Source organism: Penaeus monodon, chromosome 35 (assembly GCF_015228065.2).
Source record: "Penaeus monodon isolate SGIC_2016 chromosome 35, NSTDA_Pmon_1, whole genome shotgun sequence".
NCBI lineage: Eukaryota > Metazoa > Arthropoda > Malacostraca > Decapoda > Penaeidae > Penaeus > Penaeus monodon.
In genome coordinates, this window is record NC_051420.1 from 18,663,900 (window position 1) to 18,676,399 (window position 12,500).

The following is a 12,500-nucleotide window of genomic DNA, read 5'->3' on the forward strand; positions in this document are numbered from 1 at the left end:
ACAAGAAAAAAAAAAGATAATTTCATTAATTCGAACAAATATACATGAATAATACAATGAGAACAACCGAACATAACAATAATTAATTAGACTCAAAGGTAATCATCTGTTCTTGGATAAATAACATGTATTAAACTGTCCGATGTGAGGACAAAAAGACAATACAATATATCAATTGCGGGACGGTTAGGCAGATGAATGAGGTGTGAGGTGAGGGTGTGTGTTACTTAGGTTTGATCTCAGTGTGTGACTTCGTTTGTTGTGTTGAAAGAAAAAGTTGTATAGTATAGTTAATAGTGTGCGTTCGTTGAGTGGCGTGTACTTGAATTTGAAAGAAGGCAACTTGTATGCAAGGTATGGGTGGGTATAGGGGCACCGCTGTCACCAGATGTGAGCGAGACGAGAGATGGACTTGGGCGGGTCAAAGAAAGGGTTCATAGCTTGCTGGTTTATTGTTGAGGGTAGATGCTTGGACGGGGGTGTGAAGTGTATCTTCTGGTCTTGCTACGTATTGTTGACAATATATATATATATATATATATGTGTGTGTGTGTGTGTGTGTGTGTGTGTGTGTGTGTGTGTGTGTGTGTGTGTGTGTGTGTGTGTGTGTGTGTATAATGTATATATATATATATATATATATATATATATATATATATATATATATGATATATAATATATATATATATACATTATATATATGTATATATCTATCATCTATTTACAAACACAGACACACACACACACACATACATATATATATATATATATATATATATATATATATATATATATATATATACTATATATATATATATATATTGTGTGGTGTGTGTGTGTGTGTGTGTGGTGTGTGTTGTGTGTGTGTGTGTGTGTGTGTGTGTGTGTTTGTGTATGTATATGTATATATATATATATATTAATATATATATCTAATATTATATATATTATATATTCTATATAATATATATATACATTATATCATATAGTATATATCTATCAATCTATTTACAAACACAGACACACACACACACAACATACATATATATTATATATATATTATATATATATTATATATATATTATATATATATATATTATATTATATAATATATATATATATGGAAATACTATATTATATATATAATAATATATATATTATATATAATATATATTATATATATATATATATATATATATATATATAATATATACTATTATATATACTATATATTATATATATATATATATTATATGCATATATATATCTATATATATATATATATATATATATAATATATATATATATATATATATATATATATATATATATATATATATATTATTGCTACGCCAGTGGGTCTTTGTCTCTGTGCGAAACATGTGTTAACATGAAGGGACCTGGGCAAACATGACGCAGCTGGCTGGGAGCGGAGGGGCGGAGGAACAAGCCGAGAGACGGAGGTGGGTGCTGCTCCTGTGAAGACCTCGTGTGTGCCCTTGTGACCTGATAAACTTTGTGTTGCCCTGTTATAAGCTGTATCGTGCAGTGTGACATGCTGGTGTCTCCCCTGTATTGTGCCTATAGAAAAGTGTACGGGTAAATAACTTTTGTAAATAAAGGAAAGACTGTCATTTTGTGTTTATTTCGTGACCTGCCTCGCCACTTGGCGTTTCCCCTCCTGGTGTTCTGGGACACTGTGGTGCTTGGTGCCTCTTGGAGCTGTTCAGTGTTCACGACCCTGTGAATAGCACGCCGTCTGCCTAGCCTGCCTTGCGTTGGTGGCAGAGAAACGAGGCGGTCGGCGTAACAAATGGTGTCAGGAGTGGGATTTGTGATATTTGATCAGTGAGACGTGCCGATTTATCATGTCGTCCAAAGATGGCAGCAGCCATGAGGGAGAGGAGGCTATGACTGAGGCAGGCACGTGTGAGGTGAAGCCGAGCCAGATGGACCTGATCATTGCCATGCTGGCCGGTATGAGGGAGGAAATGGCACAAAGGGCAGAAGAGCAGGCACAGAGGGCACGCGAGCAGGTGCACCATCTCGTCGAGATGCAGGCAAGGAAGGCAGAGGAACAGTTCTGCCAACTTGTTGAGGTGCTACAAAGCAATCTTGCATCTGTGAAGATGGAAACTCAGCAGTACACCGACAAGGCCTGCAACAGCGTGAAGAGTGAACTGATGGAGGAGGTGCAGACTCTGAAGGGCGAGGTTCAGGGGTTGAGGGAGGAAGTAAAGGTGGAAAGGCGGCGTCACGAGGTAGTAACGTTGCAAGCAGAGAAGGCAGACGAGGTTCTGGCAACAGATGCCAGAGTGTCAGATTTACTGGGGTCTGCCTGGGGTCCGTGGCAGGAAACCCCCGGGCCTCGCAGCGTCGTGTCAGAGCCAGTGGTCGCTGCAGAAGGCTGGGGACCCATCGGAACCGCTCCCTTGGGTATAGGTGGCGGCAAACTCAGACCCGGTCAACCCGCCTCGTTGCCTCCCTCACCCCCTTCCTCCCCCCCGGGTGTGTTAGTTCACGGCACACGTTCTCCACCCTGCAGCCCCTCGGCCTCCAGACATTCTGTGAAGCGTAAGCCAGCTAAGTACGACGGGAAGGTGGCCTGGGAGGCATATGTCGCCCAATTTGAAATGTTGGCATCTGCCCAGGGCTGGAGCCAGGAAGAGAAGGTCCTGCAGCTGGTAACAGCGCTAAGGGGCCCCGCGGTGGAAGTGTTGGGCCATCTGCCGCCATCCCAACATGCCTCTTACACCAGCGTGGCGGAGGCTTTGAAACGCCGTTTCGGGCACCACCACCAGGCCGAGGTATATCGGGCCCGCTTGAAGAAGCGGACTCGTGAGCGTGGCGAGACACTGTCCCAGCTGGCGCAGGATGTGGAGGCACTGGTAAGGAGGTCGTACACTGCGGCCGCGGAAGAGATGATCGTGGTCCTGACCGGCGATTTCTTTGTTGACGCTTTGCAGGACCAGCAGCTGCAAATCTACATCAAGCAGGCACACCCTGAGGACCTGCAGGTGGCGCTGGCGAGGGCCTTGGAGTTCGAGGCCTTCCTGAAGGCAACCAGTGGCATAGGGCCAGCTGCTCAGCCCCGGCGTGACCTCCGGGGCCGGAAGGCTAAAGTGGAGAAGGTAGCATTGAGGAAGGTGAGCCCGAGCACTTTCCAAGGCTTGTGGTGGGGCTGCGTGAGGAAGGGCACAGACGAAGTCGGTGTCGGAGGGAGCGGAGAACACGTCCTCTCAACCGGACGGATTCTGATGCCTTCCAGCAGTGCTGCAAGGACTGTGGCAGGTATGGTCACCATCTGAGTGCATGTCCTAAGGCTAATGAAGTGGTACAGGAGGAAAACTCGGACAGGCTGGAGAAGGGAGCCGAAACCCAGCCGTCCTCGGTTCCCAGGCCCCGACTTGGGTAAGCTGCCGTCAAACCAGCACGATGCAGGTGGAGGGCTCAGTAGATGGTAAGCCATGCCACCTGACAGTGGACACTGGGGCTGAGAAGACCCTAGTGCGGCCTGATATGTTGGCCACTATGCGACTTCCAGATGCACCACAGAGACTGTGTGGTGTCACGGGGCATTGTGTGCAGCTCAAGGGGCCAGTGGAGGCTCGTATTGGCGTGGGCAGCACAGTGCAGTGGCTGCCGGTGTATGTGGCCGATCTGGACGAGCACTGCTTGCTGGGCCTTGACTACCTGACTCAGAGTGAGGCGTGTGTCGACCTTGGACGGAAGCTGGTGAGGGTGCACGGTGAAGATGTGCCCTTGCTTCCAGAGGTTGGCTGTGCAGAGGTAGTTACTGCACCTTGCCCCCAGGACAGAGTCTAGAATCCGGTGTCGACTGTCAAGAGTGATACGTGGAGTAGAGGGCCTCGTGGAGCCCATCCAAAACTTGCAGCTGGCTGATGGCGTAGCGGTTGGGCGGAGCCTTGTTGGACCAGGGGAGGGGTTAGTTACAGTGTTGGTAGCTAACTTCTCCGATAAGGCCCAGAAGGTGCCAGCTGGTGCAAAGCTGGGCACTTGTGAGGAAGTAGAGCGTCCAGAAGAGTCGTTGGGGAGCGAGGAGTTGGTTGGTGTGGGGCCGTTGCCTGACTTCTTTGAGGACTTGGTGCACCGGCTGTGGCATTACCATGGGCCAGGAAGCTACTCCTGGGGCCATGGTGAAAAAGATGACGACGTTAGCCCCAGTAGCGGCAATGAGGACGTGGCAGACGCTGACCGAGATGAGGACGAGCATTTGGACGGTGAGGGCGATGCAGCAGACGTCAATGGTGACCATGAGCCAGGTCTTGGGACAGGAGATACCCCTCTGGGTGCCACTGCCAATCTACCGCCGCCCACACCTCCTCCAGAGAGACCCCAGCGAGAGCGAAGAAAGCCGCGCTGGATGAAAGATTTTTGTGTTTCTGAGAACTGATTTTATTAAAATTTTCTGTAGTTTGTTTCAGGTTTAGATATGACAGAGCAGACGGGTCGTTTGCTTGATAGGGGGGGATAGTGCTACGCCAGTGGGTCTTTGTCTCTGTGCGAAACATGTGTTAACATGAAGGGACCTGGGCAAACATGACGCAGCTGGCTGGGAGCGGAGGGGCGGAGGAACAAGCCGAGAGACGGAGGTGGGTGCTGCTCCTGTGAAGACCTCGTGTGTCCCCTTGTGACCTGATAAACTTTGTGTTGCCCTGTTATAAGCTGTATCGTGCAGTGTGACATGCTGGTGTCTCCCCTGTATTGTGCCTATAGAAAAGTGTACGGGTAAATAACTTTTGTAAATAAAGGAAAGACTGTCATTTTGTGTTTATTTCATGCAATGCCTCGCCACTTGGCGTTTCCCCTCCTGGTGTTCTGGGACACTGTGGTGCTTGGTGCCTCTTGGAGCTGTTCAGTGTTCACGACCCTGTGAATAGCACGCCGTCTGCCTAGCCTGCCTTGCGTTGGTGGCAGAGAAACGAGGCGGTCGGCGTAACAATATATATATATATATATATATATATGTATATATATATATATATATATATATATATATATATATATATATATATATATATATATATGTATATTGCTATGGCTGTGTGTTTGTCTGTGTGTGTGTGTAGTATATATACTTGTTTGTGTGTGTATCGTCCAAGCTTCTTATTTAAAGCACATGGAACATAATGCATCTCTGGAAGTACAGGGTATGTCTCTTCCCTGAGAAGCTCTGTTTACTTACTTTCTGCCTGGCTATTTCGCAAAATAGATACTTCGCTTTTACACACACACACACACACACACACACACACACACACACACACACACACACACACACACACACACACACACACACACACACACACACACACACACACACACACACACACACACACACACACACACACACACACACACACACACACACACACACACACATACATCAAAGATTCTATAACTAAAAGATGTTCATCTCCACGGAATGCTATATACCGTATGTACTCAGTAGTGGCCGCAAAGTATAACAACACTGACGTCATGACTTCATAGTCGTAACCATCCAATACAGAGATTTATTGCTGCCCGTATCCGAATCTTTGATTGTGGTATTCATTTAACAAATCAAAATCGAACTGAAATCGAGATTTCAGACTTATGCAGATACACACAGTAAATATAATAACAATTCACTATTGATATATATTGTGTTCATGTGTTTTAGCAACGCGGATCTATCTGTATGAACAGTATTGCGAAATGCTCGGTGTTCGAGTCTCAAATGCTTTGAATATTGTTGTGATGCTCGTATCGCACATGGCGCGAGTATTAGTTGTCTTTCATGCCATGCAAACAGGAATGAAAGACGAAATTCTCATTTTCACCGTTTCTAAGAGACGATGAAAGATATGACTAAGTAATAATACCCAAAACTAATTGTAAATTCGGACAATATGCAGCTGAAGGTAGTGGCGGAATTGGGTAAAAAAAAACTATACGAAATGATAGAACGATGAAAACCAAAAGTTCCTCTGCGGCAATATGTGTACAAATAATTCTCAAACGTGTTATACGTACAGGAGCAAAGAAGTCGCTCATCTTTACATTGCGAGAATAAATACTGCACTGGCAGCATAACTCATAACTGCGATATGTCAAGTAGTTAATGTATTACTATGTGCTTGTCAAAATGATTTCTTGGCAATTACCAGAGCCCGGTTTACCATAATTATGCATTTAACGTGTTCTTTTAATATCATTACACTTCCTTAATGTGTCATGAGATTTATTTATAAACAGCAGGAAATGTTTTGTTTTCAGTGTCGTATCATTTCTGAGTTATTGTGAAGATTTTACAGTGGCTTCGAAGAAGGAAAGACATGATTAACCATCCTAATAAATAAAGTGTCCCAAATATCGAGAAAAGCGATTACAGACGATTCAGACAATCACCGTAGCTCAAGGAAAGATCAGTGTTCTCGCTCTCTAGAGGTAGTTCTCTGCAAATTATTGGGGCCTATTTTATATTGATAGAGCATACTGTGCAAATGAGATGGAGATCCAGGAGTCGTAGCCCACTAGCTAGGGGCATATACGATCAAAGGAGTCCATATGGCGTGGTATTTATCTAATAAATACCACGGTGTTAGGCTAGCTTATAAGTTGGTTTAGGGGATTTTGATTAAAGACCAATCGGGTCCAGCGGGCGGAGCCCCCAAACTAGGTGTATATACGATCACGGGAGCCCAGCTAGGGACCGTCACTCATGTTTTGAGATTTGGAAAGCTCACACCTTGCTTTTAAACGCAACAGCAACAAACTAAAAAGTCTTGTGCTACAAGAGCTACCCTGGAACCCGGGGCCTCTCCTCCCGCTTGACATTGTTGTTTCGGAGTTTTCTAAAGTAAACTCAAGTAGAGTAAAAGCTGTATTTGCAGATCCTTTTGCACTTTCTAGTGCTTTGCTTTTCTAGTGCTCTTGATTTTTCAAGTGACACGAGACTACAGTAGGCATAGTCATCATCCTACCTCAGACCCGCAGCTCTCTTCTACACCAGAGTATCCCATGTGGGCTTTGACCCCTGGATAGGGAAGGCCAGTAGTCTGAGGCGTCCTCTGGGGCACTTTTTCTTTTATTCTGAATTCTCTTCCTCTCTTCATGTGACTTCCCTGAGCCTACCGAAGTTCCCTTGTGGGCTCCCGTATTTGCTTGAGGGGTGGGCATCGAATTACCGTCCTTCGCCTAGGCGAAGAACGCAACCAGGCTTCCACTGGGGGGTTGAGGACGGAAAACTGCTTTACTCTCTTAGCTGTTGCTGTTGGGTTGATACCAAAAGTATTGATCACTACAGGACAACGGCTTCGGACACACCGTGAGGGTTTGGGTGGAGGCGGAGTCGCCATGTACATCCACCAAAGCCTCCCTTTTACTAAAGTGGTTATTGATTCTGCTTTGGAATTTGTCGCATGCAAAATAAAAATTAATGGCACGTACCTGAGTATATGTTCAGTTTTTGTCCACCTAATAATATGGTAATCTAAGATGACCCTTTGCTCTTCAGGATAGTCTGCCAAGAAATAAATCAATTTTAGGTGATTTTAATGCTCATACATTATGGGGTTCCCTACAAGCGGATGTTAGAGTTGAGCAAGTATTTAAGTTAATTACTGATTCTGATCTGGTCCTCCTTAACGTTGGTAGTCCGGCGTGGGTGGACGATAATACCGGTAATTTAAGCTTTGACATACCACTGATTTCTTCATCAATAGCAACCAATTGCTTGGGGCACACCATTGATGACTCGTTGGGAAGTGATCATCTTCCTCTTTTTATTGAATATTCATGTGACATGATAACGCATTTAGCACCTAAATTAAACGTAAAAGAGCAAACTGGGTCGCCTTCACAAGGAGTGTCAAGCTCGAAATTGTTGGAGAAACCACTGATGATAACAATATTCACAAATTTGATCTTAGATGTAGCAATGACATCCATTCCTAAAACTTCGACAGATAGGTTAAGCATAGAGTTCAATGATGGACGCCAGATTGCGTCAGGGCGCTGTGCCAACGCAATAGGGCCTACAGGATTTTCAAAAATAACATCAATAACGAGAACTTTTGAAATTAAAAACAACCAAGAGCTAGTGCTCGCGGATTAATAAGAAAAGCAAGAAGAGACTCCTGCCAGAGCTTTGTCTCTACAATAAACACCAATATCAGAGGTTGATATATAATAATTTTAAAAAAATCTCTCGAATATCAAAAACATCATTTACGAGGGTACTAATTTTGATTTACCTAGAGACATACAAGCAGCTCAGAAAATGACCATCCCGGATTCCTGTCCACCAAGAAAGCGACTGAGCTGTAACCTACACTCTTTGCCACAGGAGATGACTTTGATTATAACCAAAATTTAACAATGAATGAGCTTGTCCGAGCCCTAGAACCCTGTAGGGAAAAATCCCCAGGCTCCGATGAGATTCAGTATAAGATAAATCATCTTAATCATGATACCATGATGAAATTGCTAGAAGTGTACAATGAAATTTGGAAGAGCCACACTTTTCCAAACTCATGGCACTTTGCCCACATCATTCCCAAATTGAAAGGAGGAGGAAATCCCAGAATCGCCATCTCGTACCGCCCAATTGCGTTGACAAGTTGCTTTTGCAAGGTCATGGAACGAATCGTTAATAGTAAACTATTACATTTTTAAATACTAGAAATTTGCTAGTTGACAAGCAGTGCGGCTTCCGTAAGGTATGCCAAACTCTTGATCAACTAGTAAAACTGGAAAGTCATATTCAGGAGGCATTTGAAAAAAAAAAAAAAAAAAAAAAAAAAAAAAAAAAAAAAAAAAAAAAATATATATATATATATATATATATATATATATATATATATTAGTTATCTTAGATATTGAAAAACCTACGACTTATCATAGTGATATGGCCTTTATGATTTTGGATTACATGGAAACTTGCCTTGTTTCATTAAAAAATTTCATTTCTGACAGAACTTTTGTTGTCAAACATTTTTGTCCAGGCAAACGGGGTCCCACAAGGAAGTGTCTTGCCACCGACATTATTTCTATGCATGATCAATGACATGTTACTAGCTCCCCCTCGGAATCTTAAATACTCACTGTACACCGATGATTGTGGTTTATGGCATTCCAGCAGTAATGCAGACTTCTCGACAAATCGCTTCCAACTGGCACTGGATGCGATTCATAACAGGGGCCTCGATTGGGGTGTTAAGTTTTCCACAAGAAAGAGTATTGTTGTTGTTTTTTTTCATAGGAAAATGCCAAACATCAGGCTAATTTTAGATATCACCCAGAACCTTTTCAAAATTCTGTTAAATTTCTTGGTCTACTCTTTGATCATAGACTTCATTGGAACGACCACATTGGTCAATTAAAGAATAAATGTCAAAGAGGATTAAATTAATTAAAGTGATTTACTGGAAATAAATGGGGTGCTGATAGAAAGTCTTTACTAATGATATATAAAAGCCCAAAGTAGGTCTAAAGTAGATTATGGGTCAATCGTGTATAGCTCAACATCGAGCTCAAATTTGAAAGGGTTGGACGCGTGCAGAATGCTTGTGTGCGAATGTGTCTTGGAGCCCTGAAATTCACTCGTATCGAGCGTCCTGAGGTGGAGTCAGGAGTACCTCCCCTCCGAGTCGGACGCGGCCAGCAGGCGCTTATTTATGCCGCAAAGGTGGCTCGAGACCCACGATAGAATAGTTATTTTTTCAGATTCACTAAGTTCACTTAAAACCATTAAATCATTAGAAACCACTAAAAATGAACTACTGGGTAATATCATGGTACATGGTAGCTACCAACAAATTAATCAAGCTAATATGGGAAGCAGGACACTCTGGTATCCATGGCAGTGAACAGGCTGACAAATTAGCCGGGTCAGCTGATGATCTGGACCTTAGCATAGTCCGTACAGATCTCAGGTGTTTTGTGTCTCTTATAAAAGCAAAAATACATCTCCTGTGGCAATGTGAGTGGACCAACCTAGACATAAACAATAACATAAGCCAATGATAGAATAGTGGGACACAACCCACAGGAAAGTCCGAAGAGAGGAGGCGGTGGTGGCGCGCCTAAGAGTCAACGCCGCAAGACTAACCCCGCCTCACGCATGCATTAAAAAAAAATCCACCACAGTATCCCCATTATACAAATAATCTTACTATAGCTCATCTTCTAATTACCTGTCATCAGTACAACAACAATAGGCAGACCTTATAAAATTACTGAAGAGTTAAAGGTGTACCATTCACATCAAACCATTTATCAGTGAAAAAATAATACATAAAGTAATCGCTTTTCTAAGGGAGACAAATTTTGTTTACCTTATTTAGACTGATATAACGAGCAGGATCCATTGGCTTAATAACTTTGGCCTTTGGTTGATAAAAAAAAAAAAAAAGTTAGGGACACGAGGGCACGACCAGGCAGGGAGTTCAGGGACTCCATGGTAACGTGTCGGAGTCATATGGACACAAAGGCACGACCATGGGGCCCATTTTATGACCTTATTTCGATTGGTATAATTGGCGGGATCCATTGGCTTAATAACCTTGGCCACATGTCGCTGATAGCAAAAAAAAAAAAAAAAAAAAAAAAAAAAGAAAGAAAGAAAAAAACTATGGCAACGTATCGGAGTCATTTTGTACTTTTACGACATAACGTTTCAGACTCAAAAATATAAACAAGGCTGTGTATCTTGATTTGTTGCTATAATTCAATCAATAAGACCTGTAAATACCCGTGATCATTGGAGTTTTCTAGTCTAATTCGGACGCCTCGCAGCGAGACGGTATTATGTAAACCTCCTGCAATTTATAATTTTCATATGAAGTACAATGAATGTAATAAAAAAAAAAAATGCCGAATCTGAGAAATGTAAAAAGTTTCCAGTCTTGCGAAGCGAAGAGTGATGGGTATTAGCAATAGCAGTTGCTCAGCAGTCAAATACTTTAAAAAATGGAAACCCCCACCTTCTTTTTCCTTGTAATTAAAAATCATATCATCATATTAAGTGTATCAAAATGTTAGGGGGTTTGACATAGTGTGTGTGTGTGTGTGTGTGTGTGTGTGTGTGTGTGTGTGTGTGTGTGTGTGTGTATGTGTGTGTGTGTGTGTGTGTGTGTGTGTGCATGCGCGTGCGCAATTAATCAAATATATACTTGTGTCCATCTTTATTAGTCTATTATGTGTTTAATTTACGTGCGCACCCGGATAATGCCCCCCCTCTCTGATAAAAGATAAAAAAGTATACTGGAAGCAAATCCTACTCTCCGGTTTTCAAGTCAGGGAATCTGCAACCCGTTGCTCTGCAATCCGTCTGTCCCAGGCATTTCAGACAAATTGCAATGACAAACAAGAAGAAACATTTCGAACTCAAACTGACGACCATTAACCACAGTTCCCTTTGCTTCCTCGTTCACGCAGACTGCCTGTGGTCGGTGGTGTGTTCGTTGCACTTTGTGCTGATACTTTCAAGGAAAACCGGTAAACTGGAATGAGGAAACTTTGCATCAGTACATACACCTTGTAATTACGGGGCCTTCAGGTATCCTTTTATACTCATATGTGGCAACATCAAAAATACTAATATATAATTCAGAATATCTTATTGAAATGGGTTGTCTATTGATGCTATCGGCGCACTTAGCAGGTCAGGTCACTTAATATGTATTCATGTGACATTAATAACATAGCCGTAAGTGGATATAATCATAACGGTTAGGTTGAATCTCTTTTAAACTGTCATGCACTTTCTAAACCATGAAAGTTATTTCACAAACAACCTCTAAAGGGCACTTTCGCTTGGTGCGTTGGCCCTGAACTTCTGTCGAATATATGAAACTGTTTAATTCTGGCTTCCTAAAGCTTCAGAAATGGTGGGGTTTGGCCGGTTGGAAATTGCGTATCCGATGAAGTTCATGTTCATAATGATGAGGATGACGATGCCGATGATGGTGATGATGAAAATACTTCTGACATAAAACAATGAAAGTGGTGAATACTATCAATAACAAAAACAAAAGTTAAATAACAGTTATGAAAATAATAGTAAGTAAAATATCTAAGCAATCGTCATAATCATAAAGAGAGGAATCAGAATATGGGAAAATAGAATGAGAGGAATAAGTAATTATAAATAAAGGAATATATAAAAGTAGAAGAAACCACATCGTTGCACAGATATCACTGAGGCTTCAAGAACGCCAATCGGTCTTTTCAGTCCCTCCTGCTCGGACCGCGATCACTGTTATACATTTCCTTCCTGTTGTAGGTCTGGCGGACGCCTGTTGTAAAATATTACGTGTTATGCAAATAAATGTTTTATGTGATCTGAAGGACGGTAAAAAGGTATTTAAAAACATGAATTGTAAGATACTGACCCTTTCATATTCATCGATTTGGCTTGTGCTCGTTGAGACATATTTAAAACGGTCTTTTATTATAAAGAAGTGTCATTCAGTCGCACATTTAACGAAAAG